This window comes from Lissotriton helveticus, chromosome 5_1, assembly GCF_964261635.1.
Source record: "Lissotriton helveticus chromosome 5_1, aLisHel1.1, whole genome shotgun sequence".
NCBI classification, from domain to species: domain Eukaryota; kingdom Metazoa; phylum Chordata; class Amphibia; order Caudata; family Salamandridae; genus Lissotriton; species Lissotriton helveticus.
Genome location: NC_136065.1, coordinates 583,369,923 through 583,395,188, shown reverse-complemented (window position 1 = coordinate 583,395,188; position 25,266 = coordinate 583,369,923). Strand labels below are relative to the sequence as shown.

At 43.9% G+C, this 25,266-nt stretch overlaps 1 long non-coding RNA gene across 1 annotated transcript in view; it reads left to right on the top strand.

Annotated features, from left to right (window-relative positions):
- The first annotated feature begins 736 nt into the window (after nucleotides 1-736).
- The window catches only part of LOC144754745 (uncharacterized), a 33,098-nt gene continuing 8,568 nt past the window's right edge, over nucleotides 737-25,266 (top strand). Inside the window, exon 1 of the long non-coding RNA XR_013594760.1 lies at nucleotides 737-1,271. This is a non-coding gene — a long non-coding RNA (uncharacterized LOC144754745). The remainder of the gene's footprint in view (nucleotides 1,272-25,266) is intronic.

Here is a 25,266-nt window from a genome sequence, read left to right as displayed (position 1 = left end):
CTTCATGCGCAGCAAAAGCCGAGAATGGCTTGCCATTCCATCTGAGAAATGCCACCAATCTTCTAGCTTTCAGGAAAGGGCTGAAGACCTGGCTTTTTGATAAATAAACTTTCTTTTTTTTACTGGCAGGGATTTGGCGGCCTCCGGCTCTGTTCTACTTCCAAACACCCCTCCCCCCTCTTCACTGGCCTCCGTGCTCCGCCCCGCCCGGACCCCCTCTTCCAGGGCCCCCTACCTACGCGCCCTGCCCAGGGCCGCCATGAGCCTAGAGCCGCCCCTGGGTGGTATTTGTCAATGAGACCATAGAATCTGTCATCTATTCAGCTATGGTCTCCTGAAGTGAATTCGGATTGATCTGTTTTATGCTGGGCACATAAATTAGGGAACGGCTGAGTGTGCTGTGCTGCGAAGATATCTAGCCTTTCATCGCCAAAACATCAAGTACAGGTGTAGTGAATCTTAGCTGAGCCTGTTCCAACCCCTCTTTTTGTCAGTAATCCTTCCCATGCCCTCCTGCGTCAGGGCCACCTCTGAGCCGAAGCCAAGTTTCTGCCAGCCTCTTTACCAGTAGCACGCTATTCCCTAGTTACACGCACAGGCTCGTTTACTTTACTTTCCAAGCCTCCGTTCAGGTGCATTTTGTCAATCGCCCATTGTGTTCACACAAAGCTGCATTGCGCCAGCATGTCTAGCTACGCATCGGCTGAAGCCTCCGCCAGCCTCCCGGTGCAAGGAGGGGAAGTGGGGTATTGTGTATTGCGTGCAAAATAACTCCACTTTCACCTTACCCAACCGTCGAACAATTTCCCAGGGACAGGTTACAACAAACGTGTAAACTCGGGGGCGTCATCTACTTCCCAGGCGTTACTGTGGTTTTGCACGAGGAAGTGGAAACAGGTCGTCCGCCCTCGCGGTGTTACCACAGAGTGTACTTTAGTACACGGAAAGCACGATTACAGGCTTAGCTGAAGCAGGCGGCTCTCTCCTCTCAAAACCGCTGCTTCTGGAGTTGGTCGATACGTTTGACTGTCTTCTAGAGTACAGAGCTCTCGGGCCGCCACTCGCCGGGGACGAGCCAGTGTGGGCCTCACAACGAGGAAGATAGCTTCACCGACAACATTCGTGGTATGTGGTACCCGGTCTACACGGTGCCCAGTTCCTCCCGACGTTGTGCTCCTCACTTTAATTTTAAAGAAGACGCACTGAAGTGGTTGTCGCTCCCAGCAGTCCCGTGGGAAGCGGCCACGATGGCTTTTGAACTTCCACCGAAGGTGAGCATTTTTGCGCACATGCAAATATGAACTCAATGAAAACTGCAATGTTGATGCTGCAATTTGCATGCATTCTTATACCAGTAACTATGCACCCAGCCACTCGCTGTGCACTTACAGATAAGCGCAATATTTAATATACCAGTTAATTGTGAGGTAATGCTTGGCAGTTGCATCTTACAACTATTTACTTTCCGCTTGGCTATGCATTATACAGCCTATGGGGCTTATTTACAAGCCCCTTGCACCACTTTTCGTCATTTTCCCCATGTTAAAAATGACGCAAAAGTGGCGCAAGGAGCTTGTAAATAAGCCCCTATGTATTTTGTGAACAGGGAGTGTACAGCTTTCACCTGACGCATAATTGAGAGCTTCGTCCATGATATTCACACGGCATACATTTACACAAAATGACGCAAAATGACTTTACCTAGTACATGGTTATCTGGCGAATCTGGAACTGGGCTTTCCGAAAATAGATCATGGATGGCCTGGGCTTAATTTATGGCGTAAGAAATACAAAATGCTGATAATTTTACTGCAATGGTACTTCTACAGTGCTTCATACTCTAGATAAGTAGACTTCAAAGCACATTAGCGGCAGGGAGTGCTTGGTTGAACGAGTGATGGAGTGGTGTGTGGTCAAAACGGGAATCGGGTTGATGTCAGTGTACGCAAGCGACAAGCCTCTTTATTCACCATATTCAATTTGGTGTTATTGCCACTGAATTCAATGTTTTCCTTGGAAGTGCACGAGTTAATTGTTTGAAACACCCCGTGAAGTGGGCGCTCAATTCACACCAGCGGATCAGGTGTCTTTATTATACAGTTTACAGTAAGCTCAACGCGCAGATCAAATCATGGGCACATTCTATTTACTACCTGATGTCATGAACAATGTTGATATTATTGAACGTACATGATTTTCAGCCCTACCTGTTGCAATCTCCATGGCTGAAATTGATTACCGCCAGCCTGGTTGCCACGGTGTAATTTCCAGGATACGTAATCAGTTAAATTTTTCGCTTGTTGATTTTCTGCGGTGCTCAACATATGTCGTCTAAAAAACTTTTATTCACTGTGCCTCAGAATGCAATCATATCTAAAGTAAATGTTTACAACCCAAGGTATCGGTTTTGCAGAGCGCACCTGTTTTATTTCCCGGTTACTGGTTTTAGTGCCAAGACGCCTTTGTTTCCCAGGGAGCGCTTAATACCTATCTTCTAGTTCCAAATTAACAATGCACCAAAATGCTTTGCCCAAATCACATGCCCCTCGCCCATCATTACAGCCAGGTTTCTGAGTTCTGATCTCTTTTTGACCTCATCAACAACTCTGTTCCGTGTGCACCACACGTCTGAGTTCTCCCTGCTACAATAAAAATGTTCTTTCAAAATGTATTGTTCTAAACTTCTCTAATCTTTGAAGCTAGGTCCGCATGTGACCTTAGAATGTGCCCTGACGTAAACATAAACAGAAATTACACTGCAGGGGTGGGGGGGGGGCAGAAGGAGGGGCTCAGTACCCCTCTATGGAGAGCAGAGAAGGGAGCTAAAGCACCAGACCAGCTACTGAAGTGAAAAAAATGGAGACAGCCCCACCCCCTTGGAAATTCACTGGAGGGCCACATTGGAAGGGGCAGCACTGCAGATTTGGTAGAGGGTAAGTGTGAGAGGTAGGACTGCAGTTTCTATTGTTCAGGTGAGTAAGTTTCTAGGCACTGCCTTTTCTTTTGTGTGTCTGATACTGCTACTGGAAGGCTGAATGAACCAGATGCAAAATCTCGCAAATCATCCTGCCAATGTTTTGGGTGCTCCAGATAACACACAGCCTCATTGCTACCTTCCCTGAGAAGTATTACTTTACACTAATTCACTAAAACAGATTGTGTTCTCCTTCATCCCTCTCTGATCACAAAAGGGGAGGCACATGTATAGCACACACATTTAAATTGCAGCATTCATTTTTCAGCTTTCTTTCCATTGTATTTTCTGGGAAAATTAAACCATTCTTATTTTAATTCTATTTACTATTGGGTGATGGTTGTGTATGTATGTGTGCACTGCTTTTCTCATGACCTACAATGATAGTGGAGTGGTGTTGCTCACTGGTTAGAAGCGGCAGACCCGGAAGCAGAAGACGGCCGGGACCAGGTTTCAATTCCCGACACGGCAGGGTCGTGGACCAGGGTCAGCGGACTCGATAATTCTCACCTCGGTGCCTACTCTAACCAGGGATCACACTCGGCAACTCTGGCCATTAGCTTGCCTCATCTCCACAACAGCCCCCACATACGCCGGGGATACCTGGATTCACCTTGGAGATACCCAGTAGGGACCATCTCACAGGGAAAGCCAGGACGGGTTCCCCAGCGGTCTACAGTGCGGAGATACCCCATGTGGGGTGATTCATGCGCTTTACAAGACATCATTATTACATAATGCAGCACATGCAAACAATGTTGTTTCGTACTATAGGTTTGCATGCAGTCTCAAAAGGGCTCGACAATGTTTCTGAAAATCCTGCATGTAAAGTGACTTTCACTTGAATCTTCCAATTCTCGACTCTCCTTTTTCTTTCAAATTGCTCTCTTCTTCCTTCCGTCCTCTGCATGCATCCCCTGTCTGTCAATATCCTTCTCTAAATCAGATGTGTGTTTGCCTTAATCCAATGTATTGTATCTCTCTAAATTGCCTACACCCCATTTCAAAGGCCACAACTTCTCCTTTCAAAGTCATGCCTCTGCAAACCTACAATACCTACTATCCTGTAGCTCATCTATTAATACCGCCAACCAATGCATGAATTCCCCCTCTCCTACCAAGGATCGCACCTAAATCCTATTAATTTGATCTAGAATATAGAAACTTAAGTAAATGCATGGCATTGTTTCTTTAAGAGCGCAAGACTAATCCCAGTAACCTACAAAAACAACCACTAACCCTGGGTTCCGGAGCAGTGTGCTGCCACAGCATATACCTCCTCAGGGGTAGTAAGTGCTACATAAATGCACATACAGTCTAAGCCCTCCTGTCTCATACTGATACTAATTCCATAACATTCAGCGGTTGGGCAGTCACTTGTATTTCATGCAGACTGAATAATAATTTCCTTTTACTGCTTGACACTCACAATCACGTCAGACGAAACTGCTATGGGGTCATGTCCATCACCCAGTACTGTGCCAGTCCACAGCAATAATCCGCCCAAGCTAATTACTAATTGAACAAGCGTGAAATGACTGAAGAGATCTACTACATGCCGCTGGCCAACAGAAAACTTTAATCTAGTCCACCACTGTGGTTCCCAACTAACTACACACCATGACCGCTTCTGACATCTCACAATGTCAATTAGATGGGAAACATCCTTTACAACGAAACTTTTACAACGCAGTGCACTGAGGGGCGCTCTAGGATAGGGAATAGATTTAATATACTATACAACACCTTCCCTACTATCCACGGGGACTGGAGTTGCAATAGTTAATTAAACTATTCCCTATCCAGCACCCCAAAGCGCTATGCGTTGTAACAGCATGCGTTGTAAAAACTGCGTTGTAACAGCATGTGTGGTAAAAGCATGTGTTGTAATGTCATACATCCCAATTAGATATGGGATGATAGTAACAAAGTCCACCCGTGCAGATCCCTGGTCCATTTCTCACTCCAACCTATGCCTGCTCAGCGCCATAAGCTTTAAACTTTAAACAAGACTTCTCAGAATGGACAGCCCAGTGCAGTAACCAGCTCAGTGGACTACAAAAACAAGAAATTCTATAAGGGACTTGCAGATCTGCTCAGAATTGCCAGCTTACTGGAAACCAAATACTGCATGCCTGTCTATCCTCTCATCTTCATCCATCATACTGCTAAACAGTGCTTCCCATAACACGATAACCGCACCTAGGTTGTCATAATGCGTGACATTGAAACACTTCCCACGTAAGATCAAAACAACAACAAACTGATTCCAACTGCACACCCTACATGGTGTAGTATGCTGTAGTGTGCTACCCATGCAGGCAAGCACTTTAGAACCTCACATAGGGGCAGTAAGCACTATATGCATGTTGCAATACACTACAATACAATACAATATATGAATGTTTTAGATATGTGTGATACAGTCACTATTGCATATTCCCAAGCTTAGAATTGTACTCAGTTTGAGAAATAGGGTATCATAATACGGACTGCCAGATCAGCCTACCTGCTGCATTTCCAGCTTCTCACAATTTAAGAATGAATTTTGCGGGGGAAATCTATTAATGCATCACCATGTTCTAATCCAGAGTTTGCCGCTGTTCATGTGACAATGGCTCGTTCCTGGGCCTTTTGCCAGTTATTGGTATTGTTATTATTATTATTACTGTTACAATAATACTTATGAAAATTGAGAAGAACATAGTAGCTTCAGTTTCACAAGGAGGAAGACGCAGATCCTAAATGCTGCAGGGATTTGCAGGATGCTATAAACCTGGAGGGTCTTCATGTACCACGATGTGTCTGATACAATGAGAGGTGTTCAGTGCCTTAAGGGACATTCAATGCCCTGTAGGATATTTCCATGTAGGCTAGAGCATATGACAGACAAGGAAGGTAGCATGAGTATGTCGGACAGACAGTGTGATGAGCATGGGGCACATGCATACACAGTGTAAGAAGATTGGGGCATTTGGATAAACAGCTTGAGAAGCTTGGGGCACATGGGTAGTGTGAGAAGCGTGGGGTGGACAGGCAGTGTCAGGTGCTTAGGGCACATGGGTAGACAGCTTGAAAAGATTGTGGCATGTGGAAGGACAGAACGCATGAGAAGCTTTGGACAAATGGATCGGCAATGTGAGATTCTTGTAGCAAAATGATAAACAGTGTAAATGTAAATTGATACTTGTATAGCGCACTACTCACCCGCAAGGGTCTCAAGGCACTTGTACGAATACCGCTGTGGAACCCATCCTGGCTTTCCCTGTGAGGTGTCCACTCCTGGGCACCCCCAAGGTGGAGGCCAGGCATCCTTAGCGTTGTGGGGGCCGTTGTGGAGATTAAGCAAGCTATTGCCCAGAGTTGCAGAGTGGGATTCCATGATTGGAATAGGAACCGAGGCGAGAATTATCAGGTCCGTGGAATTTTTGAGCTGAAGACCCGCCGAGGCGGGGAATTGTACCCTGGTCCCGGGCTAGACCTTTGCATCAGGGTCTGCCGCTCTAACCATTGAGCCACACTTCTCTGTGAGAAGCTTGGGATAGGATAGGCAGCATAGGCAGCGTGAGAAACTCCTGGAACGTGGATTGACATTGAGAGAAGCTTTTGGCACATGGACGAAAAGTATGAGAAGTTTGTGACACATGGATATACAGAAGCACAAGAAGCTTGGGGCACGGATAAACAGCATAAGATGTTAGAAAACATGGATATGTACAGCGTATGAAATGCTGGGGCATACAGATACTTAGGGTGAGATTGTTGGGGCACATGGATTGACAGACAGCATGAAAAGCTTGGGGCACACAAATAGAACGAATGAGTAGCTTGGGACATATGGATAGAGAGCATGGGATGTTTGGGGCACATATATAGACACTTTAAGGAGATTTGGGCATATGTGTATGCAAGGTGTGACTCTTGGGTACTTAAACACAAGTCATAATGCTCTTATGGCACATGTCTAGAGAGTGTGAGGAATTGTTGACACTTGGATAGCATGGTGAGGAGTTTAGGGCACAAGAGCACAGGGCCAGGAACGTCAGGACAGTTTGCCACATGGAAAACAGTGCGAGATGTCTGGAGCATTTTCATAAATAATCTAAGGAGAACGGGCACCTGACTAGACTTAGTGAGGCGCTTGGGAGAAATGGACACGCAGTGTCAGGGACTTGGGGTACATGTGTAGACAAGGTAAGGAACTTTGGGTACTTGAAGAGACAGCAAGTGGAGATTGTACCATGTGCACGCATTGTGAGGCGATTGAGGCACAAGGATAGGCAGTGTGAGTAGCTTGGGGAACAGATACAAACAGTATGACGAGATAAGAACACTGTGTGCAGCTTGCGCACATAGATACACAGCATTAGGAGCCTATAACACGTGCAGAAAGAGCAAGTACTTTGGGGTATATTTACAAAGAAAGTGAGGAGATTGGGGAACATGGATAGACAGAATGGAGTGCTTGGGGCGGATGTATGACATTACAACGCATGCTTTTACCACGCATGCCTTTACAACGCGGTTTTTACAACGCAAACCTTGACAATGCATAGCGCTTTGGGGTGCTGGATAGTGAATAGTTTAATTTACTATTCCAACTCCAGTCCCCGTGGACACTAGGGAAGGTGTTGGATAGTAAATTAAACTTATTCCCTATCCTAGAGCGCCCCCCAGCGCAATGCGTTGTAATGGTTTGCGTTGTAAAAGTTGCGTCTAAAAGGCACTGCGTGGTAAAAGTTGCGATGTAAAGGATGTGTCCCGCTTGAGGCACATAAATGGACAGTGTGCCGAGATTTGGACACATGTTATTTATATAACATGTATAGACAATGCATCTTGCTTGAGCACATGAATACATAGCAGGGCCAGCGTGTGGCACATGTGCAGATAGAGTGAGGAGCTTGGGCATATACATAGACATTGTAAGGACTTTGAAATATATGGAAGACTACGTGAGGAGATTGGAAATCAGACACAGACAGTGTAAGCAGCTTGCAATGGCACTCCAATGGAAAGAACTTGCACTGCCATCAAAGACCAAGAACCCTAATTTCCAATACATCACCTTCCAACAGTTATTTGCGATTTTGTGCGCACACTTACCTATACATTTAATGCTGTAAATCAACATACACATTGGATTTTAGCACTGCAGCTCGAGTATTTAATTCTAAAAATGTGCAGTTATTTATGGACCTGGCATATGACATCATAACAGAAAATAATTTAAGAGGCTATAGGGAGTTTGTCATATTCAGAGTGAAAGTTACCACTTTTAAATTGCCATCATGCTCACTTGGAATGAAGATTCATTATTGGATGAGTTCAACTCTTATGCCCCAGAGAAATAATTCAACACTGTAAATATGTTTCAAGTATAATAAATCAGCAGTGAACTGTGAGCCAGTGATTTCCTGTTCACCTTTAATTTTATGTCTCATTTTATATTTTTTTAACACTAAACATGTAGACATCTCACAGTTTGAGAGCTTATGGGGGTTAAGGCCAAGGCTGAACTCGGCATAGTGAACACAGGCAAAACCCTCAGAAAGATGAGGAATGGGGCAGCCCCGGCCCGTGGAGGGAGTTTCGGTGGGGCGGAGAGGCGGGGCGGGGGAGGGGCAGGGTGGGAATTTCGTAGTGCGCCCTGCATCGCAAAATGTGATGCAGGGTGTGCTACAAAATTCATTTTATTTATTAAATTGTTTATTTACCTTCAATTATCCATACTCCAGATTTTAGCACCCCCCACCCTGCCCCTCCCCCGCCCCGCCTCTCCGCCCCACCAAAACTCCCCCCATGGGCCTGGGCTGGAATGGGGATTGCTTTTGGAGGTTGATGGGCAAAGGTAACATCATCTGTGCAGGCCAGTAAGCTGCCCTGAGTGAACAAATAGAATACATGTATATAATTTCTGTCAGAAATCGTGGTGTTGTTTGGTGTGAGACCTGGTCAAGCAGCAATCACAGTCCTTCTCAGAGGGAGGCACATGCCAACCCTAAATTAACCTTTGTTCAACCCTCTGGTAGCTTGGCTCAGAGAAGTCAGGCTTAACTTGGAAGCAATGGGTAAAGTATTTGTGCAACACTTCAAAGAGTAAAAAAGTGAAAAGCACCACACAAAAAAAGATCCCACATCACCTTAGAAAAGTAGAACTTTCTTCAATAAATAAAACAAGACCACAATTACAAAATTACCTCTAGTAGAAACCGTAAATATAACATTTGAAAAATGTTGGTAAAAATTGAATAAAAAATCACAAAGCGCCTGTTAATTGGGTCTTTAGTTGGCAGAGGTTTGCACCTTGTCCAAGTAGAGACTACAGTCCTATTCAGGGTAAGTCAGATACACAACCTACATTTACCTGTGCTCACCCTCTGGTAGCTTAGCACAGAGCAGTCAGGCCTAATTTAAGGGGCAAGGTGTAAAGTATTTGTGCATACTTTAATTACAGAAACGTATTCAAAACACCACAAGAGTCTCCACTCCAGTGTAGGAAAATTGAGATTATTTATCTGAGTAGAACAAGATCAAAACAAGATCAAAACAACACAAATCTAATAAGTAGAACTCGAGATATTCATTTTTAAAGAATAAACTGCAATATAGTGCTTAAATGTCACTAGTGCTTAGGGGTTACAACAACAAAAATGAGGATCAAAGTTTTGATGCCTGCACCAGTCCTAAAGTCCCAAAGGTGATGCTGGATACAGTGAAGTTGCAAGTAGCCTGGAACACAATCCCATATGTCCCATAAATGAGAAGAAGGAGACAATTCCCCTAATTTCTCAAGAATTACATGCACAAAGTAGCCCTGCACCCTTCAAATAATATCAACACAAGTATTCATCTCAATGTCAGATTTTGTACAAAGCTTTTAGCAAAATTCTTATTATAGGCAATACACAAGTATTCAGTTGTTTTCCCAAGAGAAGTTGATGAAGGCACCGGACTTCTTCAGGGCTTTAACTTCTTTTCGGTAGTCCTAATTCAAAAATCTGTACACAATGAATTAAAAGCCAGTCAATTTCTAAGAACGCCTATGTACTCCAGCAGCGATCAAGGTTCAAAAGTAGTTTCACAGTACCAATGGAGAGTATATCCGCAAAAGTAGGCGGTCTGTCTTACATGCAGTCATCTGGTAGACCGCATGTAAGACAGACCGCATACTTTTGCCCATCAGCCTGGTGATGGGGCATCTGAATGCAAATGTCACACCCCAGCTCCTTTGTGTGACTGCCCATAGGGATGCCCAGGGCCTATATTAGGGGTCACTCATATGCAATAAAAGGGAAGGTTTGGGCCTGGCAAGTAGGTTAGCTTGCCAGGTCAAAATCAAAGTTTAAAACTGCACACACAGGCTCTGCAGTGGCAGACCTGAGACGTGTTTAAAGGGCTACTGAAGTGGGTGGAACAATCAGTGGCAAAGGCCCACTAGTAGCATTTAATTTACAGGCCCTGGGCACATATGGTGCAATTTACTAGGGTCTTAAAAGTAAATTTAATATGCCAATTGTGGCTAAGCCAATGTTACTATGTTTTGAGTACAACACTTATGCACTTTAGCACTGATCAGCAGTGGTAAAGTGCCAAGAATCCTAAAGCCAGGAAAAATTAAGTTAGCAAAATAGGAGGTCAGAAAGCAAAAAAAGTCAGGGAAACCACACCAAGGATGCAGGATCTATCAGCACCAAATGTGGATATCTGGTCTCATTGCAGAATCCGTGGAGAGAAACTCCATGGGTTCTGCCCAACCCAAGACTAAAGCCTTTCAACGCACAAATCTATATTTAAACTATCCGATGCCCTGGATTTATTCAATCTGACTCAGGCTCGCTCACTTTTCCTGCAGTTTCGCTATGGTGCCCTTCCATTAGCCACCTGTTTCATCTTGGATTTCATCGATTAACAAATCGAAACTCTGTCCAGCCTGTTGTTCTACAGATGAGTCAGAGGAGCATTTTTTTCCACAGGGCGTATTCCAGATCGATGTGTGGCCATATTAACTCCTTAAGAATTTGATAAATAAAATGACACAAAGACGATTGTGGTGTTGGCTGTGGCTAAATTTATTCTGTCTGCATGGTGAATATGACAGAAGGCCATTGCCTCCGTATAGATCTCAGTTCTTTTGCATTGTTGGCAGTATCCATTTAACCAATATTGTTGTTGATGGATTAGACTTTTTAAAAAGATATCAATGCCTGATTATTTTAACATTTTATGAATTTAGTTATTAATGATAATACATTGTCGATGATTGTTATCAGTCTGTCTTTTTAACATTTTAAATTGTACATTATGTAATTTGTTTTGAATCTTTGTGCTTGTCTGTGAATTGCTAAATTCGAACTGTTAATAAATCTGGAAGTTTGAATTGAGTAATGAGGTAGCGTGAGACATGGACATTCATTTTAGTGACGATTTCCATCTTGTCATGTTGTATAGTAGCAATCCTATTCCAAAGAAGAACAAAACCTTCATTCTTCATACCTAAATATCACAAAATTCGAACAGTGACTAGATCAAATGTCATGAATATTTTCCATCCCTAAAAATATCAAGGAACAGATGTACAAACACGTTTTCCGATAGACACAGAATGGGTAAAACCCTTTGATACATCTGGCCCATGTGTTAGTGCCATGAATCTCTAAGAATGCAGCCATGGGGGTACAGGTACTACTTCTGCAAGGAAGCTATTTTCAAATCAGATGTTACTGGAGCAATAGGTCACAGGCAGTGTTTGAATTTCATGTTTCCATCCTTAATGCTCGCTAATGTACCTCTCCATTGTGTGTCCGCTGATCTTATCCAGTGGGAAACTCTGATTTTTAGACCACAACAAGGCATTAGTAGGTAGCTGGACATATCTTGTTTATAAAGGAAACACCCCTAAGTATTTGGATTTTTAAAAAAAAATATTTCACGTTTCATTATTTGTTAAACTTAAATAGGGTCGTGTACAATCGAAATTTGATTGTTCCCATTGTGTTTTCATTTCAATACAATACCAGATGGATACAGTAGCATGGCATTGTGTACTCATCTTTTGCCTCAAATTTATGAATATCCCCAAAAGGTATTCTATTTCTTGTTAAATCTCAAAGCTGTCAAAAACAATAATGAACTCTTCATAAAAGGAAGCTGTTCGTTAAGGGTGCTTGCGAAGAAGGTCATAAATAGCACATGGTTGTCAGAGTGCATCTTGACGTAATATATTTCTTTAACGCATTTATAAGTTTAGTTAGCAATAGTAATTCTGTACTTAGTAATATATACTTATCTCCACAATATATTGACTGTCAATATTTTTTCTGCAATAGTCTTGTAGCACGATATTTCTGGAGTCAATATACACACAAACCAGAGACAACAGAGTGGTGTGATGGGTTCAGAGGATGAGGATGATGCTGTGCAGGGATCGCTCTACCATATACTGCTAAACATAGACAAATTAAGCAGCCCAATGGACCCTTGTGCCATAGAAGCCTGAATGGTCACCTGGTCTCAATATTTCCTGAAACCAGGTCACGTTCTTTGCATTGGTGTGATGTCTGGCAAAGACAGTCACAGGTGATCCTCTTTTCTAAATCACAGGTAAGGGCTATGTTTGACACGGCATCCTTAGATACGCTCTTCTCTCATTCCCAGGCAATTCAACCCATTTTGATTTTGGATGGGGAAGTAACTCTCCTAGCACTTTAATTCAGGTGCCCTGCTTTTGCCGGTTTTTTTGGCAGCAACTGGAAGCAGCATGGGGTGGGAGGTTGGGAATGCTTTCATTTATTACTAATACAATCAGGGCAGAGGCCGGTGCTACTCTGATGGCAACACGACAACACGTGCTGTCACTTGTAGCTCTAAAGGGAACTGAAATATCAGTACCACAAGCTTAGCTGCTGTGTCCACTGGTACTTGAAAGATTTTGTTGAATGACTTTCTTGAAGTGCTCTGCCTCGCCATCGGCCACGGGATGTGATGTGTCAGTGATGGATGCTGAACCTCCCTGGGTTGAAAACGATGGCATTGAAATTGGATTGCACATTGTTTGTTTTATTTTCATCTAGAATGCCGTGTGTGTCGTCTGCATGGAGCACGATCGTCACAAGTGCGATTCCTGTTGTGGCTAGTGACTGTCTCGCTCTATGCCCAAGGTTCCTTATCTGTGGCATTTTTCAAATGTATGGAACTTTGGGGGATGTTATGATTGTGGGACGTTTAAGCCATTGACTGTTTGACTCTTAATTGATTGATTGATTGAATTGATTGACTGTTTGACTCTTGTGCTTTTCACATGCAATAAGCTACTTGTCAAGCGCAAAGCTTCCTTTGTGGATCCTTCTTTTCCTACATTGGCGACGAGGATGGGATGATGGCCGTAGCTTTCTTTAGTTTGCTATTTCATAGATTACCGTGGTGGCAAGATTAACTTGAAGCTATTTGATTTGCTCATGGAGGATTTTAAAGAGTTATGTCATATGATTTGATTTGCTGAAGTAGGTCCTATGATTGTCTCCACTTTTAACTCCAGTAGTCATGAAATAATGGCTGAGGACCTTCTTATAGGTCTCAATTACACAGCTCATGCGCTCTCTTTTAGAGACATGTTGTTTACAATCAGTAGGCTACTGCCTGCCCACAGGCTTACCATTTGTTCACTTCAACGTCTCTCTAGTATCTTCATTCCCGTTTGTCCATTGCATGCATGGCATGTGCTTGGCCCAAGCACTCCACGGCTCCCCTTTTAGGAGCTACTTTATTATTTGTCTATGAGCATTCCATAGGAGTGCCTATGTTTTCATTCGCTCTGTCTCCTCCACCCGCCCTATCCCTGTTGCTTCTTTTCCCCCGCAGCTCATGTTGTAATGTGTGTCTTTTTTTAGCCCCCTCCCCACCTGCTTTAGCTCGTGTTTCTTTATTCACCCGACCCGCCCTTGTGCCATTTCTGGACAGGAAACCGAAAACCTCTACAGACTAATCATTGTGTTTCTTGTTTCATTGACTGTCCCTGCAGATACTCGTAATTTAAAGGGCATCCAAGAAAACATCACTGCAGACTAGCTGCTGCTGCCATGGTCTAGCAGGAGGAATAGAATACATGTATTTCTGTCCCTCAGGCTGATGCACAATGTGCATTTAAAACAAACATGCTACCAGAGAGAAGACCTTCAGATAAGCCACTGGCGCTCTGAATTAATACGGAGGACTCAGCAAGCCACCTTTAATCACCATGCCCTCCCCCAGCAGAGCCCACGTTGAATCTTCAAAGCAGTCATACATCCAACCACCTGAAGCATGAGTCATCTCAAGACTAGAGCACTCACAGGGGAGGCATAAACAGTTCTGAATGGTATTCACACTGTTTTAGGCCATTTCAGGGGTTGAAAAGAGAAACAACGTTGCAGCTCCCCTGAAGGCGCTCCCCCAGCACTGCAGTAGATATGCTGCCTCCATTTCAAGTCAACATCAATCTTAGCCCTGCAGAGATCACTGGACAATATTGCCAACGAATACAGATGGTGCCCTGCAATCGCTGGCCCGTGAAGACAACAAGCATTCAACTCCACACAGTTCAACACAATGCGACACATAAGCGCCATGCAATCCCACAACACTCAAATCTACACACAACACATTACAACATCTCATATTTCCATACCACACAATTCAACTCCACACATTTCCACTCCACAATATTCCACTTCATGCCACATAATTACAATCCCACATATTCAGTTCCACATATTTCCACTGTGCTCCATGCCACATCTTTACTACTTCACATAATACCACTCCATACACCATAATTCTCCTTTATTCCAAACAACATAATTACACTCCCCACAACACAATTCAGTCCAGGAAGTTCCAGTACACATAATTCCACTCCATCCTCCATAATTCCAATTCACTCAACATAATTACATTCCACATATATCCATTCAGCTCCAAATTATATAATTATACTCCACAAAATTCAGCTATCCACCATGTCAAATAATTCCACTACTCAGTATGCTACATATACACCATACATTTCCACACCACACAAATCAATGCCACAGAATTCCACACCATGAAACATAATTACACTCCACATAATGCCACTAAACACCACATAATTCAACTCCACATAATTCAACTCCACTCCATACCATGTAATTACACTCCACATAAATCCACTCCATGCTATAGAGCAACACTTCACATAAATACACTCGACACCATGCCACATAATTCTTCTAAACATAATTTCACTCAACGTCACACAATTATACACCACAGAATTCAGCTCCACACAATTCCATTCTACACCACATAATTCAACCCCATGCCATATAATTCCAATCCTCTACATGCCACCCCACAACACACAATACCACTCCACACAATTACACTCCATGACACACAATTCACTCCACATACTTCCACTGCACTCAATACTGCATATTTATTATCCTCATATTTCCACTTCACATCATGCCACAAAATTCCACTACACATAACTCCATACAATGCCTCACAATTTCACTCAACACAATTCCATAAAAAACATTTCCACTCCATCCCCCATAATTTCACTTCCCACCACATAATTGCAATCCACATAATATAATTCAGCATCATGCCACATAATTCAACTCCATATCTTGCAACTCCATGCCACACCAAGCAGCATATTTACATTCCACATAATTCCACTCCATTCAAAACCACATAATTACACTTCACACAACAAAATTCAACTCCAGATAGTTCCATTACACATAATTCCATTGCAAACTACATAATTCCACTTCACCTAAAATAATTGCACTCCACATATATTTATTCATCTCCAAAATATATATAATTACACTCCACAAAATTCAGCTCCCCACCATACACATTTCTACACATAATTTAACTCCACACTACATACATCCTGGCCGAAAGACACTGAGATTGACAACGCAAATAACTTTCTGATTGCCAAGACCTATTTGTCTTAGCTAATGTTTGTTGTATCCAGTGACCTAGCAGGCAGTGATTCCACTTTGAATCACTTGATTGTAACCATTCAACCTTTTAATATCATGCTACCATGATATTGTAGCATAAATGTCAATGACCAAAATATTGAGCAGGTAAGTATAAGACTGTTATACGTAGCTCCATATCTGTGTGCCTTCAAAATATATATCTATCTAGCTATTTACTGTGAAGCTATGTATTGAATATATATATATATTAGCAATGTATCCACAAAAAGAGGCTGCTCTTCGCCTAAGCCTAAGACGTAGGAACTGTCCAGGGTGCCCTACTTCTTTTTTTTCATAATATATGCAGCACTTTTAGCCTGAAAGAATAAAAGGAGTCCCTTACACGTGTTTTCTCATCAGCTAATCAGAGAAGCATAGCTTTGCCAGACACAAAAAAGCACCCGGTATAAGTAACCACAAAACAAGGAAACCCTCAGTAGTTCCCAAGTTTTAAGTGGAGAGCTACTCCTTTATACGGAGCACTCTACAACACCAACAACACTCCAAAACGAATCATTACGAATCAGTGTATTTCTAGTAATTTTTTTAAGCATATGATTAGTATTGTGCCATTCAGGCCAAGCTAGAAAAGTGACAAATACTTTTGCCATTTTAGCATTAGAAATGTACAGGGATACATAGGTGCTCTTCACTTCGCCAATTTAGGGAGGCAGGAGTGATGCACATCCACGGATGAAACGGATCAGTGTCTACTGAATAACTGCAGCCTTAAAAGGTGGTCTTAAAGGTAAATAAAGGGATGTCTATCTCTAAAAAGTAACCAGTAATGGGCATTACTGAATGTTGCTTTGTATGATAATGATGATGTCAGCTGGGGTTCTGAGATGTGTTGTGACATCATACACTAGATGTCCCCTTTAAGAATTTTTATTTCTGACGTTAGTTAAAACCTTTTGATTTTACAAAAACAATATGCATATTGCACTTACTAAGATGGGCTTTCAGCCAGCAGCCTTCATGCATTGGTCTGTTAATTTGTCATTCGTATTTTTCTTCCACTCACAACAGCATAGAGCATATGACTATGGGTAACCCACTTCAGGCTTTGACTAACTTCCTTGTCACAAAGAGCAAATCCGCACACAGAGTAGTTCCCTCGAGTTCCTTCCATTTTCTGGGAGATGCCTAGCTTTCACTGAAGTGTGGGTGCCATCTTGGATGGTAATCCCCTTTGTTTGAATACGTGCATGTTTTTAACCTTTCTCACCTTTATTTTAGTATTCTTGGTTACCAGCAAGTAGTTTTCAGTCACAGGGGATCCTGTGACTGAATTCAGGGGTTGCTGGACCCTCATTATTTCTTATTTGTCCACTGTTATTAACAGCAGACAAGCCACACTCCTTGCCACGCCCCCTTCTATGGCTGGATATTTAAAACATTCCTTAGTGCATCAGCCCAGCGGACGCATGCAGCAGGCATGCTGTTGACTCAACGACGGCATGCCTAAGACAAGCCTGTCTGTGCCCGTCCGGGCCTGTACCATGCCTAGCGCCTGTCCCCCCTGCAGTTTTGGATCAGACTTACAGCTACAGTCTTACACCTAGGGCCTCATTTATGAAAAGTGACGCATCGCTGCGAGAAAACAGCGATGCGTCACTTTTCATTGCGCCCTCCTTGCGACCCCAATGATGCGTCATATTTACATTATGACGCATCATTGCGCAAGGACTTACAGATATGTCAGTATTTCTGACGTATCTGTAAGCGCAAAAGTGACGCATTGCTGGAGTGTGTCACAAAAGTGACGCAACTCCAGCAATGCGTCCTTTCACATGGGAAAAGCCCCATGTGAAAGGGCTTGCGTCAGTCTTACGCCTGCTGTGAGGCGGGCGCAAGATTTTGACGCAACAGCGTCCTAAAAGTGACGCAGTGAAATCTCATAGATTTCACTGCGTCACTATTACGAAGATTTTTGCGGGGGAACGCCCCCTCTGCATACATTATACCTGACGCAGGTATAATGTAGCGCAGGGGTTTACAAAGTGACGCATATGCTTAGATGCGTCACTTTGTAAATAGTGCGCAACAGGAGGCATGTTTTATGCCGCCGATGCGTCACAAAAAGTAACGCACCGGCGGCGTAAAAGTGACTCGCGGCCTCATAAATGAGGCCCCTAGAACGAGCTGCTTACATTAGATTCAGGTAAGATCATAGGATGTCCCATTTTTGACTGCCTTTTCATCACCCAAAAGGCTCCACTCAAATGCTTGTGCTGTGGGAAATACATAAACTCACCAATCCCCCAGCACACAAAAGCTCCCCTCAGCTGCTCTTCTCTGGCTACGAACCTCTCTTGTCAGCAGCTTGAACTCAAAGAAGCCACATCAATAAACACACAAACGAAAGCATTTATAAACACATTTTCTTGCATTTTAATAAATGCGAGGTCATTAGTCAAACATAGTTCCAGATTCTCTTTGCTCATGAAAACCCATAGACCAGCCCTAGCTTTTGTAACTGAAACTTGGGCTGATTCCTCAAGCAACACAGATCTGTTGCAAGCATAACCAGATGGCTTTGCAATGTACAGTCATGAAAGACTGCTTAAGCACGAAGGGGGTATAGCACTCATATATAGAGAGTGTACCTAGCGGTCTTCTGCAATCCAGTATCCTCATCAAATTGTGAGACATTCTCCTTCAATATTGAAGTTACCAAACAACAGCCCTTCAAAGTAATGGTCATATATCGATCGACCACCCGGCCCCAGACAGACATTCTCTCAGGACTTAGGCAACCTTCTTGAAGAACACGTTTTATCCACTAACTATACTGTCCTGAGTGAGTTTAATTTTCACTTAGAGGCACAGTCGGACTCAGATACTACAGCACTTCTCCATACTCTATCCGTACTTGGCCGCACCCAAATAGTAAATGACTCAACACACCGGGCTGGACACATAGACTGTATTTTACCAATTACACCTCACTGAGTAATGTTAGGACTCTTTCACATATTTGGACAGACCATAGTGCTGTCCTTCTTGATTTAGCTCTCAGTCAGTCCTACTCCAATATCAAAGCCCAAACAACCACCTTCCCTTTAGGTTCTTGTCATAATATCCAACCAGACCTTTTTGCAGAAAGTTTGACTGACTTATTCCCCATGCTTTTCCGTAAAATCGACATAACAGCCTTGCAATATAATTGCTGGTTAGACACAGCTGCTACCCTTTTAGCACCAGTTAAAATAGTCAACACCATAGAGCTGAACAACTCAGCCCCTTGGTTTTCTGCTGAGCGGAGAGCCAGCAAACAAAGCTGCAGAAGACAAGAGAAGAGATGAGAGCTGTCTATAATTAGGAAGAAAAAGCAAAATTCAAGCTCTGCTTAGCAGCCTATTAATGTCTTATTCATAAGGAAAAGGCTTCCTATTTCACAAGGAAGATAGATGAAGCCAAAAATTCCCCCAGCAAGCTCTTTCATACACTGACTAAACTGGTAACTAACACCGCTAAAAAACTTATGCAGGTCAAACCTTCTGTGATACTTTTGCCAACTTCTTTTTAAACAAAGTAGGAATGGTGTACAACAAGTTCACCTCATCTACCTTGTCTACCACGCGTGAAACATTTACAATTTCTTCCCTAATGGACTGGAACACACTAAGTGAGTTCACCGGTTCCCCCATTTCTGAGGAAGTAACGAATGTACTTAGATATTGACTTCAGGAACCCCACAGGATCCATGTCCTCTAACTGTGGTAAAGCTAGCAGCAGAGATTATTGACCATCTTTAAAATGATGTTTAAGACATATGTTTTTCCAACAATATTGAAGAAAGTCTCTGTGCTTCCACTTCTAAAAAAAACACCTTAGAGCCTAAAGATCAGAATAGCTGCCACCACATCTCCTGCCTCCTTTTGCAAGCAAAGACTGCCAAAAAAATTATCAACAAGCAACTTGTGGAACACATCCAATCCAATAACCTTTTGGATGCTACTCAATTTGGATTTTGCAATTGTCATAGCACCACTGATCAAGGCAATCAAAGAGATCAGGTAGGCATTAAACAATGACCTAGGGGTTGCCCACATCCTGCTTAATCACATGGCTTCTCTTTGATGGGCGTTGATGAATCTCTCGTTGACTTTGGCTGCAAAGGGAAGAGAGATGGGCCAGTAGTTTTTCAGGTCTGTCGGGTCGGCCGAGGGTTTCCTGAGGAGGGGCTTGATCTCTGCCCGCTTCCAGGTGTCGGAAAAGATGCCGTATTCGAGGGAGGCGTTGATGGTCCGGCCTAGTTTGGGTGCTATGGCGGCGGCGGCTCTGTGGTAGATGTGCGGAGAGCAGGGGTCCGTGAGGGCTCCTGAGTGGGTGTGCTTCATGGTCGTGGCGGTATCTTCAGTGGTGGCAGGTTTCCAATTGGTGATGGTGGGCTGGTTGTTGGTGGTGGAGAGGGGGGTGGTGCCCAGAGTCTGTTCGCTGAAGTTGTCGTAGAGGGCCTTGATTTTCAGGTGGAAGTAGGAGCTGAGCTTGTTGCAGAGGTCTGAGATGGTAAGACGTCCGTGGCTTCACTGGGGGGTTTGTTGAACTGCTGGATGACATTGAAGATTTCTTTTGCGTTACTTGCGTTGGTGTGTATTTTGTTCTTGATAAAGGTCCGCTTGGTGGCTCTGATGTGCTTGTGGTATTCTTTAATGGCATTCCTGTAGTTGTTCTGGTCTTCAATGGTTTTTCTGTTCCATCAGAGTTTCTTGAGGTGTCTGCAGGAGCGCCTGGCTTCTTGGGGGTTGGTGGTGAACCAGGCGGCCTTCAGGGGGCGATGTTTGATGGGGTGGCGGAGGGGTGCAAGATTGTCAGCGCAGCTTGCGATCCAGCGGTGTAGTTCTTTGGCTGCGGAGCTGGCTTTGGTCATGGCGGAGGGTGAGTCGTGGAGGAGGGTGGTGTTAAGGCGTTTCTCTGTGACCTGGCTCCATTTCCTCCGTGGGGCGGGTTTGGGTGAGGTGGTGGAGTTGAAGGTGGAGTGTACGCGGTGGTGTTCTGTCCAGAGGGGCTGCGTGGTGTGGCTGTAGTGGATGTTTGTCCCTCTTCCGAAGATGGGGTCGAGAGTGTGTCCGGCTCTGTGAGTGGGGGTGGTGATGAGCTGCTTCAGTCCGAGGTTGGCTAGGTTGTCAAGGAGGGTGGTGGTGTCAGGGTCGCTGTGGTTGTCGAGGTGGAAGTTTAGTTCTCCGATAAGAATGTACTCCGTGGAGGCGATGGCATGGAGTGCGATGAGGTCGGCAATGGTGGTGGCGGAGGAGATGCTATTGCTGGGGGGTCTGTAGACTAGGGTCCTGCACACCGTGTTTCAGGGGCTGGTATGGATCTGGAAGTGGAGGTGCTCTGTGTTGGGGAGGGGGACGTTTGTGCTGGAGGTGGAAAGTCAGAGGGAGCTCTTGTGTGCCATGGTGAGTCCTCCTCCTCCTGGGTGGTGGGGGCGGTCCTGTCTTTGGATCTTGTATCCGTCGGTGATGGCGGTGGCTATGTTGGGGGAGGAGGGTTGGTCCATGTTTCCGTGAAGAAGGCGATGTCTGGCGAGAGGTTGTCAGGCAGGTCCCAGATCTCTTTGGCGTGTCTGTGGAGGGAGCATATGTTGAGGAGGATGCACCACAGGGCTTTGGTGGTGCAGGAGTCCAGCCCGGGCTCAGCAGTCGTGGGGTGGCTGTTGATGCTGAAGGATTGTCGGCAGTGTTGGCAGGTGAACTGGCCTTGGGTGGTGTTAGTCATTGATCTATGGCAGTTGTTGTCTCTTCTTGGGTTGAGTGCAAGGAGGGCAGCTAAGTCGTACCCGTGGATGGCAGGAGGACCAGGGTCCCTGGCGCTGGCCGCGGTCGGGTTGCGGACGGGCACATATGGGCTTGCCTTTGGTTCGCCAGTGGTGTTGTCGCGCAGCAGCTACCATTAAGTAGGGGAGGGGGAGGGAAACACAGCTGGGAGGCGGGAACCGGCAGGGGGGAGGGGCCGCTGGGGGCAGCAGCGGTGGAAAGGAGAGCAGAGAGGAGGCAGAAAACGGCCACGAGGGGGACAGAAAAAGTAGGCAGAAAAAGGCACAGAGACAAACACGGCACAAAAGAAACAGAACAACAAAGGGGCACAGAGACAGATACAGGCACAAAAGAGTCAGAACACCGAAGAGGGAACAGAGACAGATACGGGCACAAAAGAGACAAACAACAAAGAGGCACAGAGACAGATACGGGCACAGAAGAGACAGAAAAACAAAGAGGCACAGAGACAGATACGGGTACAAAAGAGACAGAACAACAAAGAGGCAACGGAGACAGAACCAGAGTACAGCGGCCAGCAGACCTGAGCGGTGGCAATTAGGAGTGGAGCTGGGGGAGGATAGCATGTCCCTGACCAGTGGGTATGGGTGTTTTTGTCCTGGGATTTTTCTTCTGTCTGTAAATCCAGTGCCAACACCGTCCAGGTATTTGAGCGCTTTAAAAATTCTGTTAACATAACATAACATAACAAAGCCAAAAGTCTGGTGGCCAATGTCAGGCCTCTTGCCTTTGCTAATGCTTGCTTAAAATGAACGCACTAGGCTAATCACCAAGTGCCCTAGCTATAAAGAAACATTTGAAGATGATATTCACCCATTTGCATTATGTCTTTCCTTTGGAAATATTGGGATTATTCGAGGAATTGGACAACATACCTCACATCGTTATCAGGTTCTCAGTTAAGCCAATTATAGTAGGTCTAGTGTACAAAATACCTCTGATGCTCCAATACTTTGTAGCCTTAACTATAGATGTGGGGAGATTGTGCCTAGCTAAAAAATGGATTGAAGGAATGCCACTTTGTTGAATAACTGGTGGTAGAAGTTAGTTCATTGTTCAAGTATTGACTCCATTACTTTAATTTAATTTTCACATCAGTGGTTATTTATTGAGCTTGAGCCCACTGTTCATTACTAAACAAGTTTGTAATGTAATATATGAATGTTATATGTTGCATTCATGCATGATCTGGTCTGTTTTCTCGTGTATATATATTCCCTTATCTATTATTTTTTAATTATACACAATGCCTGTTTTAGATAACAATTAATGTTAAACCTTTCCAGTTTCTACGACGTTAAATAGTATTGTTATACCCCCACTTTAATGAGAATCAGGTTATCAGCAGTAAAAGGACGTAGGGCTGAGATGGCTCTAATGGGATTTTATCCGCTGAACCCTTCTTAATCAACGGGTAAGGTTATGTTATTTACCAAAGCTTTTTTCCGACTTTCACTGTAGAAAGGACTTCAACCTTTGTTGTGTGTTTAGGTGTCACTTGGCAACATTTTCTTACATTCATCTATTCATTTACCCACACACAAGCATTCAATCCCACAACCACCCGTCTGCATGTATTCATCTTGCTATGTGTACACAAAACCAAACATTCTTCCATTGACTAAAACCTTTATATTTATCCGCCCACACCCATCCATGCTTCCCTTTATCTGTCACCAACTCATTCACATCCACTTATTCACAGTTCGATGCTAACAGGCTCATCTGCCTAGATTAGTGCATTCACCCATTGATCTGCTCTTGCACAGTAATTCTGTCATCCATCCATCGGTCTACACACCCATTAACTACAACATTCCTCACATGCAATCATGTACTTATACATCCAGCTAGTCACCTTTCCGTATTTCCATCCACTCAGGTGTCTATTTATTCATCCGTGCATTTACCCATCCACCCGTTGAACCACACACCCATCCTACATCTGAGGGATGTGCCTGTATCTGGGTTTTATGTGCTTGACTGGGTGTCCCGGTGTATTTCTTGTATGTGTGTTGGTGTGCACATGTGTGCCTATAGTTTTGTCAGACTGTGTGTTGAAGTCTTTGTGTACTTTTATTTTTTGCCTGCTGCTTGTATTTTGATTGATGTCTGAATGTAGCATTATTATGCTTGAAACTATGTTAAAAATGGCAAGAAAGAAACAAACATACACCACACCAGACAAAGTATCCCCATAGGAAGGATTTGGCCCTGTATCACCCTACTGGCCGAAGCTCTGGATATCCAGATACTGAGAAATACCCAGTTTACAAAGTTTCTTAGCAAGAATATTTGAATTGTGGTCTAATCAAAAAGGTGTGTCACCTTAAAGGTAAAATTTTCAGCATCCTTCTGATATTTCACACTTATGAAGGGTAAACACGGCTCAGAGTTCTGACGCAGAAGACTTTTTTCTGTTTAATATCAAATTTGTGATCCATTCCAATTGTAATGAAGGGATTTGAAAGGGGCATCACTCCTATATGCAAGTCATAATAGCACGTATCTGTAGTTTGTGACAGCAGTTGTCTCAAACTGTTGACTGGTTACCAACACTTTTAATTAGGGGGATAACAGATTTGCAGAGAGGAGACATGAGCTGCCTTGAAAAAAATAAGTTTCCTTTTTGGGAATGCAACATGGTGGTTTGCTGGCCTTGCAACCATCATCTTTGGTTTTTTTGCCAATCATGGGGATCACAATTATCAATCTATTTAATTAATATTCATTGTTCTGCAAACACCTGCGACTGAAGATTTTGCGATGCCACCTTTTATTAAATAGATCGCATTCAAAATCGGAGACAAGTTTTAATTTCTGTCCACTTTTTGTTTCCTGTTTCATAGTACATTGGGCTCAAAGTCCCAATTTCCCTTCTTAAAACCGCCCTTCTGCGGTTATTTAAAAAAAATAATTAAACTTTGATAACATATCACTTTAGTACACAGCAGTTCCCTATCACTTTATAAGTCAATGCTTCTTTCAGTTTCCTCTCTTTCAATGATGTGTTCACTTCTTTGGGACTTTGGAGCAGAGTTTAGTGAGACCAATGAGATTGAGATTATTGCAGCTCTGCCAGCTGTCCTCCTTTCATGTCTGACACTTCACTTAATCTCCTCAACGGACCCCATTGTATACATACTAGGCCTGGGTGGAGTTTGCGGAGTTACGCTATGCCGAACTCTGCGCAGTGACAAAAAACTCAGCAGAGTTCCGCAAGTAGCTGAGTGCAGTGGGAACTGCTGTTCGCACTGATCCTCCTGCCATTCATGTAAAAATTCCTCCCAAGCGGCAGCTCTCGCTCACCAACTTACCCTTGGCGAGAGCGAGAGAGGAAACAACTCCACTGCACTAAGTTGAGCGGGGTTTTCTGTATTCGGCAAGCTTCGGGGAGTGCGGAATGCAGAAAACTCAGCAAACTACGCAAACAGAACAGAGTTCACCACCCAGGCCTACTGGATACCCTTAGGGGTGA